Genomic DNA, 20,700 nt, shown 5'->3' with positions numbered 1-20,700 from the left:
AAGCAAGGCAAAAGCCCATGCGCAGCGCTTTCCCACCAGAGGACAAGAAGTAGAAAGCTCAAACTGCCCCTTCACTCCCTGGGACACTGGGACCCCCTGAGGTCCCTCCCACCTCAGCAGTGAGGAGGTTACAGCTCAGTCCAGTATCTGGGGAACCAGGCTTACAGGGCTGTCTGCAAACTTGCCCCACCTGCCAGGGGATCTTGATGGGTTGCAATGATCAAGCCAAAAGCTCTGGCTGACAATGCATGAGGCAAGGGCCACCAAATCAGTGATGCTGAGACTGAGGACCAAGGGTTCAAAGAGTCCTCTCTCCTTGCAGCAAGAATGACACATGGATCCGAGGGACCCACCATTCAGCAAGGAAGGACAGCCTTGCATCCAGATGAGTGCACTCAGGAAGCGATTTGACCCCCATAAGCAAGTAGAGGTGGGGACCCCAGAGACTTTTGTTCACTATTACCCCAGTGCTCTTGGCAAAGAGCTGCCTTGAGAGCCATCTGTTGGATGATTGAATGAATAATCTGGCAGCTCAATGAATCAATAATAATAACCTATCTGTTGGCCAGGCATGGTGGCTCACGCCTGTAATCCCAGCACTTTGGGGGGTGAAGGTGGGTGGATCACTTGAGCCTAGGAGTTCGAGACCAGCCTGGGCAACATGGAAAAAGCCCACCTCTGCTAAAAATACTACAGTTAGTATGGTGGTGTGCTCCTCCCAGATACTCAGGAGGCTGAGACACGAGAATCGCTTAAGCCTGGGAGGCAGAGGTTGCAGTGAGCTGAGATTTCACCACTGCACTCCAGCATGAATGGCAGGCCAAGACTCGGTCTCCAAAAAAAAAAAAAAAAAAAACTATCTGTGTCCAGCTTCATCCTTCCTCCTCAGAAGCCTATTTTTGGAGAAGCAGCATATCATGATGGCTAAAAGGGTAGACTGAATCCAGCCTGACTGAGTTCAAACCCAGCTTCACCACTCGCTGTGTAACACTGAACAAATTATCTAACCTTCTGTGTGCCTGGGTTTTCCCACCTGAAAATGGAGAGGCCAGTCCCTTCCTAATGGAATTGCGAGGTTTCGTTGGGTTTATACACATAAATGAACACTTGATACATGCTAGACATTGCAACTGTTGCAACTCAAAATATGTGCTGGCTGTTACTGTTACCATATTGGCTTTTGTCCGAATGTTTATTATTTTCAGGCTTATTTGGTTTGCCTCTTGCTATAAGCTTCCATGAGCCCTTTTGGGGAAGAAGCAGAACACAAATCAATTTAATAAATGAACTACTCAAATATAACATTTACAGGGTGGACTCAATCTAACAGATTTTCTCCTAGTAAGGTACACTTGCAAGTTAAACCGTCTAATTTGGTAATGTCTTTCAACATGTTAAGTGCACGTACCCTCTGTCCAGCAATCTCATTTCTAGGGACTGATCCTCAAGATACATCCACATGAGTGAGCCCAACTGGCATAGAGGAAGTTTTATTGCCACATCGTTTAGAAAAGCAAACAACCAAAGCAACTGACACATCCATGACAAGAGTTTGACTAAATGAATTTATGGTATAGCCATAAAGCAGAATACATGCAGCTACTAAAAAATGGAGCAAGCTTTTATGTGCCAACATAGAGTGATCCTTAGGACATATGGCTTCTGAAAAAAAGAAGCTGCACAATGTTGCATAGAGCATGACTCACTCGTGCTTCTAAATATATGTGTACACACACAGATACACACCACACTCATTAAATCTGCATTTTACAGATGAAGACACTGAGACCTAGATTTTGGATTTTGTGTTTTTTAAGCCCAACTGACAGTCACTGTCTTTTAATAGAAAAAGTCCAATCTACTGACAGTCACTGTCTTTTAATAGAAAAAGTCCAATCTACTTATATTTAGTGTAAGTGATAGGCTTGATTTTGACCCTTTGCTACTGCTTCATGCATGTTCTTTATTTTCCTTTATTTCCTGTCTTCATTTTTCCCTGGTTGAAACAAACTTTCATTTGCTCGATTTTCTCTTTGGAAATTGACTTTCCCTTTCTAACCATTCATAAACATGTTTCTCCATCATTCTGCGGAAACACGATGCCGACCCCTGCCCTCACCAAATGTTTTCATTCCTTCTTTTTCACCCCGCTCTCCCCAATAAGACAAAGACGTTTTAAGGCTTCCACCAAACTCCTTCTACCAGCCTCTCAGTCTTCCTGAGAAATGTTCTAACTGGAGCTACTGGGTATTTCTGTTTTAATGAAAACAATTCAATGCAACGTTTCTGCCTCATGTGTTGAAACCATGCTGTTTCTCTGGATTGAGTAATACACTGAAGCCAGGTTTAACCAATAAGGTCACGAGCAAACAGCAGAAACACAAACCAGCTTACATTAAAATGCTGGAGACTTATGTGCCCCACAAGTTTGAGGGGGTGGTCCTAGCTCCAGGCTTAGCTGCATCTAGGTTCAAATAATGTCATCAGGGTTCTCTGCATGTCTCTCTCTCTTTATCCCTCAGCTCCACTTCGCTTTGTTATCAGACAAGCTTTATCCAGGTGGACACAAGACAGCAGTTCACAGTTTCAAGCCTATGTCAAACCCAGCTTCGGAAAAAGTGTGTTTCCCACAACCTCTGAGAAAAGAGTCAGGGAAAGCCGTGATTGGCTTGTTCTTAGGATGTATCCATTCCTGGACCAATCAATGTGGCCAACAGGATTGAGTCCTCTAATGGGACAAAGTTGAGTCATGTGACCACCCTGCGCCACATAAATTGAATAATATTGTTTTGAAAACAGGAGAGACGAGAGAGTGGTTTGCAGAAAAGATGAGGTGCTAGCCTGCGTTGTTTACCTCGTGGTCCAGGAAATCACAAAGGATTCTAAGAGGTCACAAAGACGGACACTATCAGGCCCCCAGATTTCTGCAGGAGTGTCAAGAGAAAAAAATACCTTGAGGACTCAGGTGCCCTCTCCTCAGCTTTTCCTCTGTCCAGGCTTGAAGAACTACAGCCATTTCCAAGTTCCAAACAGACAGCTAGGGTAGTTGTTTGTTTTGATTTCGCAAAGAGGTGAACTCCAGGATCTCTTGAGAGGCTGCCAGGTAAGGAACCACGTGGTTAAAATTCACTCTTGGATCGCTCACTCACGATAAATACAATCATGGTTTCATACATCTGGCATCAAGAAACGGTAATCTTTCAGCAAAAACTCTCACTTGGTATATTTTTCTCAGCCTCGTCACAAGACCTTCCAATTTAACCTGAAGATACTCCTGAGTTAGTGGGAAGCTCAACAATATTTCTTCCCTGACAAATCCTTGTACTTCAGCTGCAGCTATCTCTGGGAATGCAAGGTGACTCCTTGTTGGGAAAATAATGCATTTGTCCCTTCCACAGTAAAGGGCTGTTGCTCACCTTATATAGTGAGGTTTTTCCGAGAAAGAGAAATACATCCCCTTTGCTCCATAACCTAAGAAGAAAATAAAACACAGATTTGCACAAATAGAAGAAGGTTGAATTGTGCTTGTTATTCTCAGCTTTGAGACTGCACTGATTACTTCTAGACAAAAAAAAAAAGTTTCTAATATACAGTCACCCTGCATTAGATTTATATACTCAAGCTTAAAGGAAGCCCAGTAAAGTTATCTGTTCTTGCTGCACCTGATTAACCTCAATACACAAATCCTACTAATCAATAGTTAATTAAAAATGTGGCACTGCCTAAGCAGTCAAGCTACTACCTCGCCCCATGCCAGCATGACCCATCTTCTATATTACTAAGCTAAAAGCCAGGCTGGCCACCCTCTAAGGCAACACAGAATTGTCCAGACAAGAAAATAAACATATTTCCAAAATATTTCTATGCAAAAGCCTCAGATGTAACGTTTTGACTGTACGTGTAACTTGCGGCATCCCATAGAAGCCACCTTGTAATGGCTCGTTTTAGGTGTCAGGTCGACTGGATTAAGAAATACCTAGAGAAAGCATTATTTGGGGGTGTGCCTATGAGCACTCTGGGGCTGTTTCAAGAGGAGATTAGTGTGTGAGTCTGCGTGGACTAAGGAGGGAAGATCCACTGTCAATGTGGGTGGGTACCATCCAATCAGTTGAGGGTCATGATAGAACAAAAGCAGAGGAGAAGCAAATGTGACTCTATCTCCTGAGGCTGGGACACCCTCTCCTTCACCTGTCCTTGGACATCAGAACTTCGGGCTCCCTGATTTCTGGACGCTAGGACTTAACACTAGCAGCTCCCCTGGGTTTTCAGGCTTTTGACCTTGGACTGAGCATTACACCATCATCTTACCAGGTTCTGAGGCCTTTAGACTTGAACTAAGCCAGGCTATCAACATCCCAAGGTCTCCAGCTTCTAGACAGCTTGTCGTGGGACTTCTCAAGGGACTTTATAATCACATGGGCCAATTCCCCCAGTAAGTCCTTTCTCATGTATCTATTTATATATGATGGTTTCTGCCTCTCCGAAGAACCGTGACTGATACATGCCTCATTTGGTACACATATCTTCCCAGGTCTTAGAATCACTTCCTCACTGGTCATGCTGCCCGTATCCTCTGCATATTTAAGGTATGTGGAGATGCTCCCATGGTGATTTGAAGTACTGGATTTCCATTTTCAAATTTTTTCCAGGCTGAGAGCCTGTGAACTCACCCCCACCCTGATCTCATCTGCACTCATAACTTCAAAACTACAAATAAGAACGATCAGGAAGAACTGATTCATTCGTCATCTCCTGGGTTACTGGTAACTCTACGTGGGTTATTTTTTATATTAACTTCACCCTCATTTCCACCATAACAAAAGCATATATTTTATTGATAAATGTTTTTGTACCCTGGCTTATTCCAAAGAGGACTTGAAATGGCTAAGAAAATACTGCATGGGAAATAGCTTTGTCAAAATAAGCCATTTTGTGGATTCAATTCACAGTCCTTTCTTCTGCTGGCCATGTCTGTTTCTCCAACTTCCTCACTTCTTCAGGTAATAGATACACCGAACCCCACTCTTAGCTGTAGAAGGACTCAAATTGAGTCCCTCACAGTATCTCAAAGCCCCCAGTGTAAGGGTAGACAGGTAACCCAAGAGAGCCAATTACAACTCTTCTCTGGGAGTTTCCAAACAGGAGCTAGGAATGGGAAGTTGCCATTTTCTTTCTGGCAACAAGGCTATAGGGATGAATGGCCAGGAGACTTCTGCCAATATTCTCACCATGTACAAAAGTTCCATTTACAGTAGGAGAGAAGCCAGGTTATAGAGATGAGAGGGAGAGAGAAAATGGGCAAAAGAAAGCCACCTCATAGTCTCATTACGTCAACCCACACATTCCCCTTTTTTGATGGAATGAGCTAGACACAGACCCCCGGAAGAACACACTGAGAAGAGATGGAGACAAGACACTCATCACCCTGGCCTTTACCGAAGTCAATGTTCAGATGTTTTAACTGAATCTCTACACCCTGCATAGCTGACAGAACTCACTTCTCTCCTAGAATTTTCCTCTAGAAGAACTAGACTTTCCAAAGAATATGCTACAATCTAAACAACCAGGAAAACCTCACCAGCCTAGAAAAAAGGCTGCTGGGCCCTGAAGTTGCCCATCCTCCCCAGCTGCAGGCACCGGGGAAGCCTCTGTCCCCACTTCTTTTACCTCGAATCCAACCCAGCCCAGAAAACCAGGCAATCAGGAGCACCTGGTCACTCCTCTTGGTCTGCCTGGGGTTGCGGGTATAGAAACATGGTCTTGGCACCAGTGGTGGGTGCCATTAGCCAGTGGGCTACCTAAAGAGAAGCAGCCTCCTGGGAGGGAAGAAAGCAAGCTGGGTGTAGTCCAAAGACTCTAGGCAAAAGAAAAGACTCTGAAGATCCCAGAGAAGGGAAATTTCAAAGAAAAATGGGGTGAGTCTGAGGGTGCTGCCTATGAAGAGGGGATGTCACTTGCATCCTCAGGCTAGGCATTGAAGATACCAAACCTTTGGGAATATGCAATCCCAGGTGTACCAGATGTGGCTCCCAGACCCCACCTCACTGAAACAGAATGATTTGTAGTGGTCCTGGCATCACCCCGGGGAACCCACCTGCATGGCCACCAAGCCACAGCACCCCCGTCCCAACCCTGTATTAACAGTAGCTATCATGCTTGGAGTTCTTTCTGGGTGCCAGGAACTGTGCCGAGAGCTCAGCAAGCATGACAGCATCTCATTCTTGCAATGACCCTGTGAAGTATGGATTCTATTTTTATCTCCATATTACAGATAAAACTAATATTCAGATGAATTAAGTCACTTTTATCAAGTCGGCAGTGCAGCCAGAATCCAAATTAGTTTTCTCTGACTCTAAAGCCAGGATGCTTCTCCACCCAGACTCTCTTGCCTTCTCCCAAGAGACTGGACTCTGTCATCCACACCCACACCTTCAGGCACTGATGGAAACACTCCCCTAACTCTCAGATTACCAAAGATCAGAGATGAGCACTGTCAGAATCTTATGGGGGCTGGTCCCACCCACACGATTAGACCACCTTGGAGATGATCCCCAGCCCCAAGCTTGTTCTCATTCTCCATGCTGCCCTGTGCACAGTAATTCAGAATGCCAGGATTCACCACCTTCTCACTAAAGTTGATGACTCAGTTTCCCCAACTCCATTCTGATTAGTCTCCCTGCTTTTCCCCTTCAGCCCACCCCAAGGAGGCCCAAAATGCCTCATGGTCAAACCCACCCACATATTGACAAAGGGTCAGAGTTGCCCATCTTGAGTTCGGAGACAAGGTCTGTGTTCTGGGCACCAAGGGGAGCATGCTTTGGCTCGCTTCCAACAAAATGTAAACACAGAGCAGAGGAGAAACGAGGAGGGCCAGCCCTGAGGCTGCACCAGGTCCCATAAATGACAAGTGCTATACACTCATATCAGGAAGCCAGGGCTGTAAAAGCCACAAATGAATTAGGATGGAGTCCAAAGTGGTGATGTCATCTGAGAACATCTTCACACAGTGCCACTGCCTCGGAAGGAGGCTGGCACTTGTGTCCTGGACAGCCAGAGATCTCAGACCCTGATGGAGCCTCCCATTGGGAAAAGAAGATGGAGAACAAAGCAAAAATGAACTCTGGAGTCACTGCTTCTCTCAAGGAAGTCAGGTGGCCAGGGAACACAAGGAAGCCAGGGTGGCATTTGTGGTCTATGGCTGACATCCCCATTAGCATCCTGATCTGCCTTGGAGAAGTATTTGGCAGGGTCTAAGTCCAAAGCCCATTCTCCACTGCCAAGTCCACTCTCCAGTACTCATGAAACCAAAGGGGCCAGATCTTTCCTGTTACCACAGGAGGCCACACAAGACCTGGGCTCAGCCAGTCAAATGTTTGCTACCAGGGTTTTGACTCTCAAAAGAGTTGCAAAGAAGGAGTCAGCCCTATCCCTGCCTGGGTATCTCTCACTAGCTGGTTCCAACCCACCCATATTCCTCCTGCCCATTCTTCCAGCCTGATCTTGCAGCTGATCTTCTGTGAGCCCTCAAAAACCTTCTAGGGAACTCCATTCTTCTTCTGTCACAGATAGGATTAGCTGCTGCGGCTTGCAGCCAAGAGTCCTGACTGATACACACTTCTTTGTGTTCTCTGCACTTTGTTTTCAGAGCCAGTAAAAACAGAAACCATTTAGATGTGTGCAGGAAAAGCATTTCCAGATGCTTGAGGAAAGATGCAAGACAGTAAGGTATCACCTGAGGCCCAGATTTGGGATTTAAGTCCTCTGTTTCATACCTCAGGACCTTTCCATATGTTTCTCTCTGGTCTTTTTTATTGAACTAAAGCCCAACCATCATCCAGGTCTCAGACTAAATGTTATACTTCCTGGCTGGGCCCAGTGGCTCACACCTGTAATCCCAGCACTTTGGGAGGCAGAGGCGGGCAGATCACCTGAGGTCACAAGTTTGAGACCAGCCTGGCCAATATGGTGAAACCCTGTCTCTCAAAAAAAAATAAATAAAAATAGCTGGGCATGGCGGTATGTACCTGTAATCCCAGATATCGAGAAGCTGAGGCAGGAGAATTACTTGAAATTGGGAAGTGGATGTTGCAGTGAGCCAAGATCACACCATTGCACTCTAGTCTGTGCAAAAAGAGTGAAACTCTGTCTCAAAAAAAAAAAAAAATTCACTTCCTCTGAACAGCTATCATAGTTGGTCATGCTATATTGACTTGTCTATTTGTTTAAGGTCCTTATCCCATTCGACTGTAAGCACCAGGAGGGAGGGAACAGGGCTATTTGGCTCTCTTATCACTCCCAGTGTCTGTCATAGCCTAGCATGTAATTGGCATTCCATAAATATTTGTAAAGGAATTCACATCCATGGGACGCAATCACCCATTCAATGGATATCTTCATGGCACCCGGGGACACTATTATTATCATCTTGTTTTACAGGTAGAAATCTGAGAAACAAGGAGTTTAAGGAATTTGCTTTAAGTCACCCAGATGACAGAGGGTGAAGAAGGGATTTGAACCTCAGCATACTGAGTCCAGGGACCTCTTAGTTGCTCCATGGAGCAGGGACTTTATGCAAAGTCAAGGTTCTGATCATCTACTATTGCAGAGTTTAAAAAATACATCATTTGTTCTGCTAATAAATCTGAACTTTGGGCAGGGTTCAACAGAAAGGGTTCATTTCTGTTCTTCCCCTGGAGGAACAACTTTCAAGGTATATCTTTTTTTGTTTGTTTTTTTTTGAGATGGAGTCTTGCTCTGTCACCCAGGCTGCAGTGCAGTAGCCCAATCTCGATTCACTGCAACTTCTGCCTCCCAGGTTCAAGTGAGTCTCCTGCTTCAACCTCCCAAGTAGCTGAGATTAGAGATGGGCACCACCATGCCTGGCTGATTTTTCTATTTATGTAGAGACAGGGTTTCACCGGGTTGGCCAGGCTGGTCTCGAACCCCCGACCTCAAGTGATCCGCCCACCTTGCCCTCCCAAAGTGTTGGGATTACAGGTGTGGGCCACCACACTCAGCCAAGAGGAATCTTTCATATGGCTGGAGAGTTGATGCTGGTGTCAAGTGAAAGCTTAGCCAAGACTGTGCGACAGAGGCCTTCGTTCCTCTCCACAGGCGTCTTGTCTCGGGCTGCTTGGGCTTCCTCACAGCATGGTGGCTATGTGCCAAGAATGAGCAATTAAGAGAACCAGGAGAAAGTTGCACAGTGTCTTCTAACTTTCCCTTTGAAGCCTCATAGAGCCACTGTCACTACATCCTATTTATGGAAATGGTCTCAAGCCTGCTCAGATTCAGAAGGAGGAGATCTGTACTCTACCTATTGACAGGGGTGAGACAAGCCTCTAGAAAGACCCACAGGATGGGAGATGATATTGCAGCTGTCTTCAGGGAATACAATCTGCCTCAGCACACAGCATATTGCATGACTTCACCAGGCTGTCCTAACTTACAAACCCCACTTAAAAATTACCACCCCTGAAAACCCCATTGCAAGTTTAGAAAAATCCCTGGACTCAAAGAAAAGAAGCTAGGAAAAGTAAATGCCACTGGTGGGGTTGGGGGGGCATGGTAGGGAGAGTCTTCCCCCACAATATTTACATATTTTCACTACATTTCCTTATAATGCCTGAAGCTCTACTAATTAGAAACTCATTTGAGATAACTAGTAACCAATTTAAAAATGCAAACACCTCCTGGGGCTAGTCAGAGTCCTCAAAACAGTCATGTAAATTGGTTCTGTCAAGGATTTCCTCCTACGCCCTGCTGGGAGCCAGTTGCAAGGAGAGACTTGGGAAGGGCATTGGGTAACTTTATTGCTAAAAGCTCTTCTGGATACAGATGTTTGAGAAAAGAAGCAGAGTCCCGCAGAGGAGGTCAGAAAGTAAGCTTATGTTGGGTTGGGCACAGTGGCTCACATCCGTAATCCCAGCACTTTGGGAGGCTGAGGCAGGCAAATCCCAAGGTCAAGAGATGGAGACCATCCTGGCCAACATGGTAAACCCTGATCTCTACTAAAAATGCAAAAATTAGCTGGTGTATTGCATGTATAAAGTCTCCCTCTGCTGCCCAGGCTGGAATGCAGTGGTGCTATCTCAGCTCACTGCAACTGCTGCCTTCTGGGTTCAAGTGATTCCCTGCCTCAGCCTCCCGAGCAGCTGGGATTGCAGGCACCTGCCACCACACCCGGCTAATTTTTTATATTTTTAGTAGAGACGGGGTTGGCCAGGCTGGTCTTGAACTCCTGACCTCCTGATCCACCCACCTCAGCCTCCCAAATTGCTAGGATTATAGGCATGAGCCACTGTGTCTGGCAATAAGCTTATTTTTAAGTCTGAACAAGTGTAGTGGTTTAGGGGCTCTGCAAACATGGCCCCAATCAGGCTACAAGATGTTGTGGCAGCAACATTTACATCCAGTCCCTCCTGACCAGCTGAGCCACTTTTCAAAACACCCTTGCACAGCTGTGCAGAGAGCGGCTGGCTTCACTAGCAGCCAGCAGAGCCATAACTCACACTGTCACCGCTTCCCTCAAACCCCTTCGGTAAGCACTTTTAATCAATGCAACAGGAATAAACATTTGCTGCAGAGTGGCAATGTGCAGGGAAGAACATAGTTCCACTCGGTCTCAGAAAGCAAAACCTCCTGGCTATTTACATCTATGTGAGAGCTTACAGGAAAAGCCCTCTGTGTGGCTGCCAGCCTCACACATTCCCTCCAAGGGTGAGTTCTTTCCATGTTAATCTTTGCTCTGACATGCCATCTGTCAACCACACCATCCTCTGTTGACATTTCAAAGTATCTTTGCCCTGTGAATGGTCACCAGCCCTGCTGGCAAGTCCCTGGGTGACAATGAACTTAAATGAAAGAGAAAACCAGTTTCTGGGTGGATTTCAGTTCAACGTCTTGGAGTCTCTGTGCAGAGATGAAATCTGTCTCCCCAGCTGTGGGCTGCATCCTTGTTTGTCATCTGGTTTGGTTGTTGGGGACTTGGAAATTCGTGGGCACCTCTGCAATGTGTGGGAGAAGCTGCATGGCCCTTCCAACAAAAGCAAGCAATAGTAACAGAAGCCCAAGGCTTCAGATCAAGGTATAACTTGAAGCAGTCTCAGTATGAAAGCAAACAGGAGTCAGAGAGATGCCTAAGGCGAGTCTTGTACCCAGGGCAGCTATAAGGCAGAGAGAGGGAGAGAGACAGACAGACAGACATGGGTACCAAGGCCTCTGCACCAAAATCCCTAGAAGAGGGGCTTTCTAAAAATACACGAAGCTGAGGTGGGTAGACAGGAGTTTGAGACTAGCCTGGGCAACATAGCAAAATCCTGTCTCTACAAAAAAAAAAAAATACAAAAATTAGCCAGGTGTAGTGGTGCATGCCTGTAGTCCCAGCTACTCAGAAGGCTGAGGCAGAAGGACGGCTTGAGCCCAGGAGGTCAAGGCTGCAGTGAGCTGAGATTGTGCCACTGCACTCCAGCCTGGTTGACAGAGCTAGACTTCACCTCAAAAAAAAAATTTTTTAAACAATCACCCTGACTACCTGAGTGGATGATAAGAAGGAAAGAGCAGAAGCAAGGAGACCAGCATAGCAATTCTGCAGGTGGGAGCCCACAGTGGCTCAGACCAGGCTGGTGCTGGAGATGGGCTGGATTCTGAATATATTTTGATGATGAAGCAACTCACTGACTCTTGAAGAGTGGGCTCTAGGAGACTGTATTTTAAACAAGCCTCTCGGAGGATTCCAATGCAGTCTGAAGTTGAAGAACTCCTGATTTAGGTGAAGCTTCTGTTTCATCCTTGGGGAAGTCCCTACTGACTTTTCTCCAAGCCACTTCAAAAGAGGTGCTAGACAGGCTGTGCTACAATGTCTGAACCTGTGTGCACAGCTCTAGAGCAGAACCCAGGACACTAAGTCCAAGGGTAGGGGCTGGGAATACAACAGTGAACAATCACCGTCCTCTTTTCAATGAGCCTCAAATTTGATGAGGGAAATAAAAGAAAAAAATCATTTTCAACTCAGAATGGTAAGAGTTATGGTGACAGTATGCCTGGGGCAGTGGGAGCATACAAATGTAGCACCCAATCAGACGGTGCAGTGACTCACGCCTATAATCCCAGCACTTTGGGAGGCAGAAGTGGGTAGATCATTGAGGCCAGGAGTTTGAAGCCAGCCTGGTCAACATGGTGAAATCCTGACTCTACTAAAAATACAAAAAGGCTGAGCACGGTGGCTCACACCTGTAATCCCAGCACTTTGGGAGGCTGAGGCAGGTAGGTCACTTGAGGTCAGGAGTTCAAGACCAGCCTGGCCAATATGGTGAAACCCTGTCTCTACTAAAAATACAAAAATTAGCTGGGCATGGTGGTGCATGCTCTGTAGTCCCAGCAGCTCAGGAAGCTGAGGCAGGAGAATCGCTTGAACCCAGGAGACGAAGGTTGCAGTGAGCCAAGATCGCGCCACTGCACTCCAGCCTAGGCAACAGAGTAAGCCTCCATCTCAAAAATAAAAAATAAAAAATAAAATAGCTAGATGCAGTGGCAGCCGCCTGTAATCCCAGGTACTCAGAAGACTGAGATGGGAGAATTGCTTGAACTCAGGAGGCGGAGACTGCAGTGAGCCAAGGACGCACCACTGCACTCCAGCCTGGGTAACTGAGCGAGACTCTGTCTCAAAAAAAATGGGGGGTCGGGGGTGGACATCTGATTTATATCAAGTGGTCAGAAAAACCTCCCCATCACACGACTCCTAAGTTGAAGACTAGAAAATGGTAGGAATTAGCCAGGGCAGTGGGAGGGGGTATGGAAGATCTTTCCCAGCAGAGGGAAGAGCAGGTGCAAAAATTGAGACGTGAGAGGGTGAGGAGCTGAGAGACGTTCATATAATTGTAAAAGTGACTAATGCAGAGGCGAGTTGGAGCCAAATCTTAAAGGCTCTCGGCCATGTTTATCCTGAAGACAAAGGGAGACAGGAGATGTTTTTAGGCAGGGGCGTAATGATCCAGTTTGTGCTATAAAAAGAGCAGTCTGGCTGGAGGAGAGTGGGAGGTGAGTAGACTGGGTGGGAGGCGACAGTATGCCATGTGAGACAAGATGGTAGGCTGGAGCAGGGCTATGGCGATCCGGGTGGAGAAGGGAGGAATCGCCATAGCCCTGCTCTTGACTGAGAAAGAGGGAGGAATGCAGGATGATGCCCAGGTGTTCTGGAACCTTGGTGGATGGTGGTGTGAACCTGACCTGGTGAACCCAGGCAGAAAGGGAAATCAGGAGAGGAAGGTAAGGTGAGATCAGTGCGAGACAGACAGCCAAGTGGAGACAACCAGTGCACAGCTGGACTCATCAGCCTGGAGTTAGAGAGCTCTGGACTGGAAATAAAGAGGAAAGGACTTTGGGAATAGGTGAATCCTCCCTAAATAATGGGCAGAGAAAGGAGAATAGAACACAGGGGACAGATAAAGGGAAGAGATTTCTGATTAAAACCAACCATCCATCAGACATCTTCCAAAAGAGTGCTTTTAGAGGTTTCCTCTGGTGAGTTATTCAGGACCAGAACGAAAGGCCATATCCACAGTAAAATAACTGCTGGGAAGATCTTAATGAAAACATTTAATGATGCTTTTAAAACAACGACGGTAACAGCAAGGAAAAAGAAAAAGAAAAACAAGAGTTTAGCTACTGCACAGACCCTGGAGCCATTTTTCGGCAAGAGTCTATCCAACGGGAATCTGATCTGACTCAAGGAGGCGTCATATCAAGAGTAAAAATCTAATTCCAATGTCTTTAAGAGCCTTTCTGCCAGGTACAAGACGCTAATCCAGTCGGAGCGATTTTTCTATTGATTAATAGGCTGGGAATACACAGGTTGTTGGTTTTTGAGCTTTCCTTCCCTGCAACTTCCTGCCAGCTGTGAAAGAGTCAAAACGCTCCCAGCTGTCAAAATAAAAATGACACTTGGTTGAAAAATAAACAGATTAGAGGTCAATCACCTCGACGACTTTTTAACTATGAGGAGCCATTAATGCCACTGAATAAGCAAATCTGTTTGCATAACCAGATTTTTATAGGCTACTGGGAATAAAGGTTTTCCTAAGTGGGTGATTTGTACAACGATAGCCTTTGGGTCTCTGATGGAACAGCTCTGATGAGGAAATGTTTCTTTAATTATGTGGAAGGCCAATTACCACGTTATAGCCACATTGTTTTGCAGATTGCATATCATTTCAGCATTTCCATAGCTTCAGCACTATAATTCTGGAGAAAATGCAGGCACCAAGAAGACACTTGAGGCACATTATGCTGGAGATAAAGATGTTTTAGCAAATTCAATTTAAGCTACAACATTAAAGTTATTTTGTTGAATAAAACATAATGCAATAATGAGCTTGTGTATGTCAACTCTATAGTGGAGGTAATAATAGCTAGAGAGAGCATGTCCCCTCTCCCCTTTTTCATGCTCATTAGAGTAATAGATAATGCTACAGAGAGAACCTTTCTCTAATATGTGCTTCATCTCAGGTTAAGTGTGTTTTGTGCAACTGTGCTTCATGTAAAAAAGCAAAGGAATTAATTTGGGAGCCATTCACGAAAGTACTACTACTTGATTCTATTTTATACTCTGAGATTTCTTGTTCCCAGTGCCAACCAGGAGAGGACTTTCTGGAGAAGCTCAAATTAATTACTATCTTTATGTTCTTGGCATTGGGAGGTCTGTATGGAGCAAGTGAAGAAATCAGCAGAGTGACGATAGAGGGAGAACAACTTGATGGGGGAAAGGCAAAGCAACTGCAATGTTGGTTTCCATTCTGCCACTCATTAGTGAGATCCGTGACGTCCTCTCTCTAGGTCTCAGTTCTTATCTGTAAAGCAGAGGAAGAGAAGGGCCCTTGAAAGTATTAACATTCCCTAACCTGTCTGTAAAACACTTTCATTCATACTGAAGGGAATCGTATCTACTTTGCCAAGAGGACATAACAATCATCAAGCTGAATGCACCAAACAACACTGCCTGAAACTATCTAAGCAAAAACTGAGAAAGGTACACAGAGGGACAGACATACCTCCTGTAAGAGAAAGAACTCTTTAGCACATGCTTGGTGTGCCAGAGACAATGCTGTGTTTACACCATTCCTCTTCCCGGACATGCAGAAAAACAACATTTCCCAGCCTCCCTTGTAGTTAGTTTGGAACAATCATGTGACTGCTTTTCAACCAACAGGAATGTAAGAAATCACTTCTGGGCCAAGGTTATCAAAGGCAAGTGTGAGCTATGTTCCCTCTCTTCCCATCCATATGGCTACAAGTGAAAAACTCTGAGATGGCAGAATTAAAAGATGGAAACTGGACAGTGTGGTGCTTCACACCTGTAATCCCAGCACTTTGGGAGGCCAAGGCAGGAGGAACATGAGGTCAAGAGATCAAGACCATCCTGGCCAACATGGTGAAACCCCGTCTCTACTTAAAATACAAAAATTAGCTGGGTGTGGTGGCACGTATCTGTACTCCCAGCTACTAAGGAAGCTGATGCAGGAGAAATGCTTTAAACTGGGAAGTGGAGGTTGCAGTGAGCCAAGATCGTGACACTGCACTCCAGTCTGGTGACAGAGAAAGACTCCACCTTAAAAAAAAGAAGATAGAAACCTCCAGGATCTGTGAACCACTGTTGGACAAGGGCCCCCAAGGAGAACCCCTGCCCTGGACCAGACTATGATATGGGTGCCCACCCACTGAGACTTCAGGGTTTATTTGTCTTAGCAGCATTGTCTAGTGTTACACTGACTAATATCCTAAGGTTTGAGAGATCTAGCATATTGTTAATTGAAGCTAGATTTCAATTACACTGAGAACCATACCTATTAAAAAATAAAAATCTCCTTAAAAAAAAAAAAAAAAACAAATAATCCACATTCCTTTTAAGCACACATAGCACATTTGAAAAAAAAAAAATGACCACATATTAGGCCATAAAGTATTAACATTCCCTAACCTATCTGTAAAATACTTTCATTCATACTGATGGGAATCTTGTCTATTTTGCCAAGCAGACATACGTAATAATCATCAAGCTGAATGCACCAAACAACACTACCTGAAGCTATCTAAGCAAAAACTGAGAAAGGTACACAGAGGGACAGGCATACCTCCTATAAAGTAAGAACTCTTTAGCACATGTGTAGTGTGCCAGAGACAATGCTCTGTTTACGCCATTCCTCTTCCTGGACGTGCAGAAAGACATTTCCCAGCCTCCCTTGCAGTTAGTTTGGAACCATGTGATTTCCTATCAGCATTTACAAAATGGAGGAATCAGCAGAGTGAAGATAGAGGGAGAACAACATCCACTATATGATTGCCATTGTCCAGATCACATTTTTCTGACCGTAATACAACAAAATTAGAAGTCGACAGCAAGAAGATAGCCAAACGCAAGCATACGTTTGGAAAATTAAAAATATCCTTTCACGAGTTAAAGGGGAAATCACAGCAGAAATTACTGAATATTTACAAATGAATGAAAACAAAACCTTTTATATTTTTAAGTTGGGTGCATTGAGCTACTTGGCTTCTGCTTCATCACATCATGGAGGAAGGCAGTGGTTGCTTGTTATCCCTGCTTTTACGGCAACCTGTAATGGATGAGAACCGCCTTCCAAGCAAGAAAACGTATTCAGTGTTCACCGTAGGCCCAACACGGTATTAGGCACCATGCAGGAGCTTTAAACAAATGTCTGTATAAGTTTATGATTTACTTGAAAAGACAGAATATACATTTCTGAAACAACATGAGAATTACCCTAAACCACTAGAGCATCCAAAATCATGTAGAGTAATAATAGAAGAAATTTCAGTGAAACAAGAGGTAACCTTTTCATACATTACATTTTAAAATATGCTCAAATGCTAATACAAAATTTCTCCCCAGGGTGAGGTAAAGCCAAGGTACTCATATATGGCTTATGATGATGTAAAATAATGCAACTCATATAGACAGCCATCCTGGGCCATGTGCAGTGGCTCATGCCTGTAATCCCAGCACTTTGGGAGGCCGAGGCAGGCAGATCACCTGAGGTCAGGAGCTCCAGAAAAGCCTGGTCAACATGGTGAAACCCCATCTCTACTAAAATGACAAAAATTAGCTGGGCATGGTGGTGAGTGCCTGTAATCCCAGCTACTCGGGAGGCTGAGGCACAGGAATTGCTTGAACCCAGAAAGCGGAGTTTGCAGTAAGCCGAGCTCACACTACTGTACTCAGCTTCGGTGACCAAGTGAGACTCTGTCTCAAAAAACATATATATATATTTCTTTTTTGATAAAAAAGTACTGAGAAAATTTTCATTGCTAATTATTCTCATATTGATCCTTGAAAATTGTTGTGATGCCCTGAATTTTAGTTTCTTTTCTAGAATTTGGATCATTAAAATTTCTACAGGTTAATAGCAAAGAAAATCTGTACAGATTTTCTATTAAAAAAATTATATGTATCAGTTTTTGTAGATGACAAGCATTTCCTGAATTTATATAATAGGTCATAGCTCAGTTCTAAATTAAATTTCGCAGACCAAGTTTTAAAGGTGGCCTCTATAAAAGTAGGTGATTTAAAAAAATAATAATAACCTTCATGTTACTTGCGGAACCTGGTAAGTAAAGATATTTATTACTGCATTATTTTAAAATAGCAAAATATGGAAGCGATTTATATGTCCAACTATAGGGCAATGGTTGATTAAATGATGGCACATTCATTAAATTAAACCTAGCGCAGTTATGAAAAGCCGTAAGTATAAAAGCCACAGAAAATACGGAAAAAGTAAGTGTAATCTTAAGCAAAAAAGAACCCAGAATCCTGAGTAGCCTTGGATTTTCATCACATCAGATAAACAACAACAAAACTATTTACAGTGAGATGGGAAGTCTCAGTATCTTTCAAATATTTGTAATGTCTTCCATTTTATTTTATTTTATGGTAGAGTCTTGCTCTGTCACCCAGGCTGGAGTGCTGTGGCATGATCTGGGCTCACTGCAAATTCTGCCTCCCAGATTCAAGCAATTCTCATGTCTCAGCCTCCCAAGTAGCTGGGACTACAGGCACGTGCCACCACCCCTAGCTAATTTTTTGTATTTTTAGTAGAGACAGGGTTTTACTATGTTGGCCAGGCTGGTCTCAAACTCCTGACCTCAGGTGATCCACCTGCCTCAGCCTCCCAAAGTACTGGGATTGTAGGCATGAGCCACCACACCTGGTGTCATATTACCTTTAAATAATTTCTTAGGATCCAAGGTGGCATTATTTTAACATATGAATAAAGGAATCACCAGGATGCACTGGGCTTGTCCCTATAGATGAGCACAAGGTGATACACACACACCCAAGCATGAGGCTCCTGCTAGGCACTAGACATGTACATGTGCCTAAAACCTGGAGGAAAATGCCATTTACCTCATCCATTTTTACAAAGATGGTTCAAAGACAATACTTATCGCTAAATTCCTCCAAATCTCTAAAACCACATGTATGCATTTGTACTTGTGAGTCACTGAAATCCAGATCATCAGCAACACCGGACAGGGCAGCCCACACTGCCATGGCATGGGGGCAGGCGGGGATGCTACAGGTGGAGATGGACTGACTCACTCTCAGGCTACACAGCCTGGTCTCAGCCCGCAGGGTTGGTGCTGAGAATGGTACAGGCAGGGGAGCCAGGGACCAGTGTCCAGATGAGACAACAGTCTCCATCACCCACTGGCTGAGTCACCCAGGCAGGACAGCTCACCTCTCTCTCTGGGACTCTGTTTCTCTGTCCACACAGCAGGCATGACAGTCACTGTGGTCAAAACGTGTCCTCCAGAAATCATGTGTTAGAGGCAATCTCCAATGCAAACGTGTTAGGAGGTGGGCCTAATGGGAGGTGTTGAGGTTGTAAGGGCCCCGCCCTCATGAATGGATTAATTCCATTATAAAAAGGGCTGGCAGAAGTGGGTTCACTCTCAGGTGCTCTTGTTCTCCTGCCTTCTACCACCTGATAATACAGCGAGAGGGTCCTTGCAGACACCAGCGCCTCAGTCCTGGACTTCCCGGTTTCCAGAGAAATTGCTGCCAAGAAATGGCAATTTCTACTGTAATGGTCTGGAGGGGTGTGACGAGTGGGTTGTTTTTCTTTTCCAAGTGTTCTGTGGTGCTCGTACACAGCTTTTCATGAAAATTTATAAGGCACAAGCCACCCATTTATCCTACTCTTTGACCTGGGGTAAATTTTCTGTCCTCTGTCTGCCTCAATGTTCTTATCTGTAGAGTGGGAATGATGGCGCATCCCTCAGAGGTTTTTGTAAGGCTGAATGAACTAACTCATGCAGGCATCTAGCACAGAGTCTGGCTCATTCTCGGTATAAAATAAATGCTGCTAGCTGTTTGTTTTTGCCACCGTGTGATTTACAGGACCAGAATAATCAAGCTCTACTCATTTCTATTCAGATGAATTGGCCCTCCGAAGCTGGCCTTCTACAAGGTCGGACTGGGTCAGGAAAAACAATAGCAAGAGCAGCTAAATGCATCGAGTTCCTATGACATGGTAGTCACTCCTATGAATATACAGTGGTTCCCTCCTCGAAGGATGGGGGAACAGAGGAACAGCCTTTTCCCAGCTCTGGCTGAGAGCTCCTGGATCAAAAACAACTGATGGAGAGACATCTCACCCCCTTGCCCTGACCAGCATCAAGAGGCCCATGGCCTATGAGAAGACGACACCTGTGACCTGGTTCACATACCCTGAGGCAGTGAGCAGCTCTCGGAGCCAGATCAGGTGGAAACTAAACAGAGATGAGCAGATCTTGGGGTGATTTTCACTGCAGGTCATAGAAACCAGCTGAAGGCAGCTTAAGCCAGATCAAACGGATGTTTACTAAATAAACATCAGACTGTCTGACGAAACCTAAAAGTGACCGTAGAGGAACCAACTATCCCAGTTTTCCCAGGACCTTCTCGGTTTTATTCTTGCATTTTAGGAAGCCCCTAAAATCCAAGCATACCGAAGCTGTTGGTGGCCCTGGAATCAGGTGCCACAGAGGTGGGACCCTTGTGGGATTCTCACCACATCTCTCCTCCCTCCTTCCTTTTGCATACCTCTTCCCTCTTGCCCCTGAGCACACACCCTTCCCAGCCTCCTCTCACATGGCGCTGCAAGATGCCAGCCCTACGGTTTGAGCCTTTCCCTTTCCCGCAGACACTGCCGAGACAGGCTGAGAATCTCTCAACCCTAACACCAGATTTCCAGAGGAGGGAAGCTGACCAGCCAGCCCTGGCCAGGTATCCACCCAGGTCTTCATTCACTGTGGCCAAGAGGAGGATCCTATGGTGGGAAACCGGAGCATGTATTATATGCTGGACACTGCTCCAGAAAAACATAAGAAATGCTATCAAAAAAATGAAACAGAATAAATGATGCTATAAATAACTGAATGTTTGTTTCCCCACTCCAATTTTTTTGTTGTTGTTGAGATGGAGTCTCACTCTGTCGCCAGGCTGGAGTACTGTGGCATCATCTCAGCTCACTGCAACCTCTGCCTCATAGGTTCAAGTGATCCTCCTGCCTAAGCCTCCCGAGTAGCTGGAACTACAGGCTCATGCCATCACACCCAGCTAATTCTTTGTATTTTTAGTAGAGATGGTTTCACCATGTTGGTCAGGATGGTCTCAATCTCTTGACCTCGTGACCACCTGCC

At 45.1% G+C, this 20,700-nt stretch overlaps 1 protein-coding gene across 8 annotated transcripts in view; it reads right to left on the bottom strand.

The window, feature by feature from the left end:
• The window catches only part of ALG1 (ALG1 chitobiosyldiphosphodolichol beta-mannosyltransferase), a 148,855-nt gene that overhangs the window by 9,034 nt on the left and 119,121 nt on the right, over positions 1-20,700 (bottom strand). For 7 of the 8 annotated variants that reach the window (XR_013524570.1, XR_013524573.1, XR_013524567.1 and 4 more), the window contains 2 exons: positions 3,417-3,471; positions 2,953-3,096 (listed from right to left, as the gene is read on the bottom strand). The exons of the other annotated variant lie outside the window; for it this stretch is intronic. The gene's annotated coding sequence lies outside the window, so the exon portion shown is untranslated. The remainder of the gene's footprint in view (positions 1-2,952; positions 3,097-3,416; positions 3,472-20,700) is intronic. 8 annotated transcript variants of the gene reach the window in all.

This window comes from Callithrix jacchus, chromosome 12 (assembly GCF_049354715.1).
Source record: "Callithrix jacchus isolate 240 chromosome 12, calJac240_pri, whole genome shotgun sequence".
Classification (NCBI taxonomy): Eukaryota; Metazoa; Chordata; class Mammalia; order Primates; family Cebidae; genus Callithrix; species Callithrix jacchus.
Note: the sequence above shows the minus strand (reverse complement) of the source record. Positions and strands in the feature narration are given on the sequence as shown.